Source organism: Schistocerca cancellata, chromosome 2 (genome assembly GCF_023864275.1).
Source record: "Schistocerca cancellata isolate TAMUIC-IGC-003103 chromosome 2, iqSchCanc2.1, whole genome shotgun sequence".
NCBI classification, from domain to species: Eukaryota; Metazoa; Arthropoda; class Insecta; order Orthoptera; family Acrididae; genus Schistocerca; species Schistocerca cancellata.
In genome coordinates, this window is record NC_064627.1 from 797,706,646 (window position 1) to 797,713,452 (window position 6,807).

Sequence of the window (6,807 nt, forward strand, 5' to 3'; positions counted from 1 at the left end):
GTTCGTTGTCCAAGGTCAATTTTGGCATTATGTTGACACAAGAAGTCTACTCCTAGGATCATGTCGTAGTCCTCGCTTACCCATGGTGCTATCTCCATGTATGCATTAAATCAGACTTTCTCTATTCGAAAGTCAACTGTCACCGACTCCAAAGGCGTGACCTCCTTATCACCCACTCCACACAACCTATAAAATGGTGGGTCTAGCATCCTCCGTCCCATTATATTCCTAGTAGCCACTGACACTTGCACCCCTGTGTCCAACAAAATCTCAAACTTTTTAGTTCATGTGTATCCTAAGACTGAACATTCCACCTCTGCATATGTAGTTGTAGCACTGATATTAAAGGGGAGCTCCCTTAGGTGGGTCTTGGGCCCCCTCTGCCATTTAACTCTTGTCCACCTCTCCTATCTCCACTTCTCCATCCTTCCTGCTGCCGATATCCACCCCTTCCTTTATTCCTCGGTGACTAGGTACATTGCCTCTGCACATGTCCTCTACGACCACACTTAAAACATTTCACACCTGCTGTAAACAATGTTTGCCTCTCACGTACCCCTGTTGCCACGTCTATTTCCTCACATTGGATTGCCAGCTGAATGGCCGAATACAAATATTTTGGAGTCCCTTCACACACTTTCCGTGACATATGAGCCAGTAACCCTCTCAAAAATACATCAAGTGCCCTTTGCTCAGCCTCCTGCAACAGAACACTATTCGCTTCATCGCTCTGACCCAACTTGTAAGTATACTCATTAATTTCCCTATCCTGTCCACAAATTTCTCCATCGTCTCCCCCTGTCTCTTTGACCTTGTACTTAACCTCTCTTTAAAGTACCGAGCGCTATTCTGTTTTCTGTACCTTTGTAAAAGGCCTTCCTTTAACTGCTTAAACTGTCCTGCCTTCCTTAAGGCCTCAGAAAACCTTGCATATGTTTTCGCTTTACCCACTAATCTAATCTTGGCTATATGTGACAAGTGCCCATCAGAGCAACCATTCATCACCGCTTCCCAAAGAACAAAATTCACAATTCGCATATAAACATTTGACTTCTTGTAACTCACTTGTATCGTCTCACATTAGAAAACAAATTTAAGTACATTTTAGAAAAGAGTTGGCTTAACAACCATAACTCTATTACAAACAAATTGTAAAATATGTCTTGCCTCCAGCAAATCCAAGATAAGACTTTTTCCAGAATTCCGAATCTCAAGTGTTCATGTCACTGAATGGTCACTGATACGATTAACATAGAATAACCTAGAAGTTCCATAGTTCCTCTTTGCTCTTTCACTATGAATTCCATGGATCGACTGACAAGAACTTGTTGGTGCCATTTGACTTCTGTGTCTACAGTCTTCTCACAACAATCTTTAAACCTGCACACACAAACATGCGACAAGCAGTAGGTAGGACACTATCGTCCCATTCTCACATCTAAAATTTCACGTGTTCAAGATGGTAGAAGGCCAAGTGGTTCTAGAATTTATGCCAAAATTCTCAAAACACTACATATCCACCACCTCAGATCAAACGCGTGATATTTTATACATAATCATTATGTACATAATATCTCAAATGATAACATTTTACATTTCATAACCATATACTTTTCTTCTACATGTTTACATACATTTTTTTCAATTATAATTTTTTGTACTCTCTTAAACAGGCTTCTGCTTACAGTCTTTCTACTGTTTTCTTACTCTACTTTGTTTAGACAAGAGCATTTGTTCATGAATTAGTAAGCTTCACTAGTATTTAGGGATCGTGAGACTTTTTCTTTATTTTCAATTGTAAACTTCAGGTGTTCATAACATTTGAGTATTCTATTTTCTGTTATCATTCTTTGTACTAGCTTGTAGCCTGTAGTTTGGAGGAACTCTGGGCGAAATGAAAGAGTTCTTTTGACACTCATTTATTTATATGAAACATAATAATGCTAGTTTTGTATAGAATTCCTATAAAATGTGTGACTTCTGTCACAATACTGTCCCTTTGTCCTAGGATCAGTACCTATACTTTGCTTGTGGGTTGACCTTATGAGAGCACTTCCTCTTTCCATTATGGTAGGTATGTCCCTTTATAAAACATTCCCATTTTTAAGGCCACAGGTCATCCTATCTCCACATAGGTATGCCTGTCCTTTATACTTAGTAAATGCCGGGTACACCCCCCTTATCCTGACTGAGTAGGCCTCACAGTTCACTACCCTAGTATATGTTTCTGTGTATACTATAACTAAGTATTTTCCGGTAAAGCTACAAATCTACTCTACACTTCGCATTCACTTCTTAATAAATCATTTAATCCCTAGAGTCCTCCTCTACTTCTCAACTTCTATGCTCTTGGTAGATACTATGTCTACCTATAATTCAAGTCCTACTGTCCTACTATTCATCAATTTTCAGAGTATTTATTATACTGACTTTTCTTAAATAAGCATCACGATTAACTCCAATCTTGCCTGCGTTCTCTTTCATTACTCATGCCTCCTTCTTATGTACACTCAATGTAGAATCATCATAGTTCATAGTTCTTATATATATGTATATGCGATATGGAATTGTCATAGTTTTTATATATATTTTTATATAAACAGGCAATGTAGAACCATCATATTGTTTATATACCTGTATGTATAAGTTTTCTTATTTACACATATTTTTTCCCCTACAATAGCTCACATCGCAACAGGTTTCTAGTCTATAATTTTAATGTTTGTGAATAAATGTAATTTTGTGTGTATGTGGATGTGTGTTCATGTAGTATGATTCTTCAGCCTTCTTATCTGAAGATAAGATGTAGGTTATTGGAAACCACAAAAACCAGGAAGGACTTCTGTGATAGAAGTATGTGAATATGGAAAGAGGAAAAAAAATAGATAGGTCCTCAAATGAGAAGTAAGAAAGCAAATAAATAGAAATGGTTGCTAAGATCGAAGAAGAGAAAGAAGATAGCCCAAAAGACAGGAAACCCTTCCCACCCCCGTTCCCCAGGAACCCTACCTTGCAGGTACTTGTGCGAGATGTTGGAGGAGGTTTGGCGTTAAATCGTCTCCTACAGAACAGACATTCCCACCTTCACCCTTGAGGTCCCCGAAGGAAATCTTAGCAACCCTATGGAAATGGCAAGTGGTGAAGAATCAGTCACACTTGTTTGTGAGGGTTGTCTGAAAGGTGTGGTGTGTGTTTCATGTAAGTCATAGACCACCATGTCTACAATCTTCTCACAACGAACTTCAAACCTGCACACACAAACATGCGACGCATTGTAGGTAGGATTCTATCATCCCACTCTCATGTCTAAAATACCGTGTGTTCGAGATGGTAGACGGCTGAGTGGTTCTAGAATTTGTGGCAAAATTCTCAAAACACTACAACACCAGCATTCCTGACATTCTGGAGGACTGAATAGGGTCTATCTTGATGGTAGGCCAATATTTTTTAACCTCATCGCTACACAGCAGCCAGCATTCTGGTACAATGGGTGACAAAGAAAGGTGGTGTGTGGAAGGAGACAGAGCACCTCCGAAGTTGGCATTTATAAGTTCAGTACATAAGCCGCTGTCACTCACTGCTGTGGTGTCACAGTACAGTCAGTGTCAGTGCTGTCGCAAGTGGCAAACCACCAGTGAGCAGTAGGCTGGAATGAAGTGTAAAATATGAGCTGCCTTGAGCAGGCTGAAGGCCACTTATGGTGTGATTCCTCAGTGGGCACTGACAGATGATGTCAATCATGAATCAAGATGCTTCCTGTATTTTCGTGGAAATAAATATCTAATTCTGAATCTTCTTTCACTGTGCCTACTGGTGACCACAGGTCACTATCGTCCTTCCAAGGAAAACTGGCAAGGAGCAAACTGAGAGAGTGCCTCCTAACACAGAACCAACTCTACTCATGACATTCCATTAGTCACCTCTCGCAAAATTGGTGTCAGGAAGTTGTCGTGCTTCTGACACTAGCAGCATCTACACGAGAAGGCTGTACAAAGCATTTCATACAGAGCCACGTCAGCAGTTACAACAAGCGTTTGGTGAGTTGTTGAAAGCTTTGTTTCTCACACAGGTATGTTTTGGCGCTGATCATGTTCAGAATAAGGCACAGTGAGTTCAGAGTCACTTGTGGCAAAACCTAGTAACTGAATTTAAGGGGAATTGAAATAAAGTGTATTTTGTATTGGTAGATTGTAAAATTTGTAATCTGTATAGGCACAGAGCCCCTTGTGATAGGTTTATTCCAGTAACATATTTCACTTACAGAATGGCCGTGCAGAAGAGAGCTTTTTAAGTGTCATTTGGTGTTGATGAGATGAAGTAGTAAGTAAATTTTGATAGACATTGTAGTGTATATTGTGTAGGTGTTTAAGGGTTAATGTGATAGAAAAGTAAACTGCACAAATATGCCACAAATGTGAGCAGCTGTTACAGCAGACATGGTATCAGCTCTCACAGAACAGGTTGAACTATTAAAAAAAAGGAATGAGCTAATGGAACAGCAGTTATGTATTCAAATGGAAGATGCTTCACAGTCAGAACCAAGTGAAGTTAAATCAATACTGACAGTATATTCCCCATCCATAGATGCTGTAGCTGCGTCTTATTTCCTTTTTCTGGCAAAACATTGGATGATGTCCCTATTTTTATTCAGGACATGTTATTCACAGCCAGCTTGTGCAACTGTTCTGAACAAACATCATTTCAGATGGCCAAATTGCACTAATCAGGTGAGGCTAAGGCTACAATCAACCTTTGGCAAGGGATGCTTGAACTCAATGGTAAGTTATTTCCATTGGGTACAACAGTTGCAAATATTTCTACATCACAAGATGCTACCATTGCAAAGGTGGTATCAAATAAACTGTGTTTAAGTGCATTAAAAGTTGTTAGCGTGACAGAGTACCAGCAGATATAGGAAAACTAAACTGGGTATTAGTAGATAGTAATATTCCACAGGGTGTAGTGGGTTTGGTAGAACCACTAAAATGTCATGACATGTTGGATGATCAACATTGTTTTGTACATAGGTGTATAATATGTACAAGGGTTATTAATGGTCAGGTTATGGTGCCAATAATATTGGACAATTTTGGGGAAGATGAAGTGAGACTTCCAAATGGATTATTGATAGCCATGTTAGATGTTCTGTAAGAGGAAGATATATTGAGGATTCTAGGGTACAAGGCAGAACAGAGTGAACTGTTGACATTCCTGCATGGTGAAGAAAAGTTAAACACCTTCAGGATGAAGATAGGCTGTTAATGAAATCAGTGATAATATGGTACTAGGATTTGTCCAATCCACAAAGATTTTTACCTGCTACACCAATCATTTCACATAGAATATTAACAGGCAAACATCAGCCAGTGTTTAGAAAACATTGTTGGGTACCTACACATTTACAGCCTTCAGTATAATGAATGGTCAATCAGCAATTATGAGGTCAGTATCATGATAGCGGGTAAGAAGTCACCAGATGGAACAAAGCAATATTGGTTTTGTTGCGATTACAGGTTCTTAACTGAAAAAACAGCAACAGATACATACCTGATCCCTAATATTACTGATACATTACATAATTTGGGTCTGTGAAAGTTCTTCTCAACCCTAGATTTAAGAAGTAGACATCATCAAATCAAGGTACACCCTGAAGATAGACCTAAAACAGCATTTACCATGACCCTGGGTCACTACCAGTATAGTAGGCTGCCTTTCGGGCTGAAAAATGCATTAGCTATAATTCACTGTTTATTAGATGGACTCCTCAGAGGTTTAAAACCAAACAAATACAGGGTGTATCTCAATGATATAATTATATTCACAAAAAGCTTGGAAGAGAGTGTTTGGAGATGGTATTTAACAGGTTGAGAAAGGCTCGACTTACACGTAACACTGATGAGTGTCACTTTAGGCAGTCGCAAGTAACTATCTGGAGTATGTGGTTCAAATGGCTCTGAGCACTATGGGACTTAACATCTGAGGTCATCAGTCCCCTAGAACTTAGAACTACTTAAACCTAACCAACCTAAGGACATCACACACATCTATGGCCGAGGCAGAATTCGAACCTGCGACCGTAGCGGTCGCATGGTTCCAGACTGAAGTGCCTAGAACCGCTCGGCCACACCGGCCGGCTGGAGTATATAATTAGTCAACGTGGAGTAAGGACAGAACTACCTTACAGAGCAGTACCTGACTTTCTGGCCCCTCAGACAGTTAAATAATTACAATCTTTCCTTGTATTTGAAAACTACTATAGAAAATTCATGAAGGGGTTTGTTGAAGTGGTGCAAATTTTTGTGGAAAGATGTTTGTTTAGCTGGACACCTGAGTGTCAGACAGCATTTCAAAATTTAAGAGATATATTAACTTCTGATCATGTTTTGATTTTCCCAAATTTCACAAGATAATTCATATCATAATGTGATGCAAGTGGTACAGCTTTGGGAAGTGTTTTAGGGAAAATTATTGATGGGAAAGGACACGCCAGCTTAATAAGACTGAACAAAATTATTCTGCCACTGAAAAACTGTTAGCATTAGTAAATGGTATTTCTTATTTTAGATGTTATCTGTGTGGACAGACGTTCACAATGATGACTGATCATGCAACTTTAAAATGGCTACTAGGGCTAAATGATCCTTCAAGTCATCTAACAGGGTATGCTTTGAACCTAAGTGAATTTCAGTATGATGTGATTCACAAATAGGGTGTTAAACACACAAATGAAGATAGAATTAGCAGGATGATTGTGGCATTGCAAGTCTCTGGATTTGATCTAAAAGGTCTGGAGAAGCACAAGCAAAT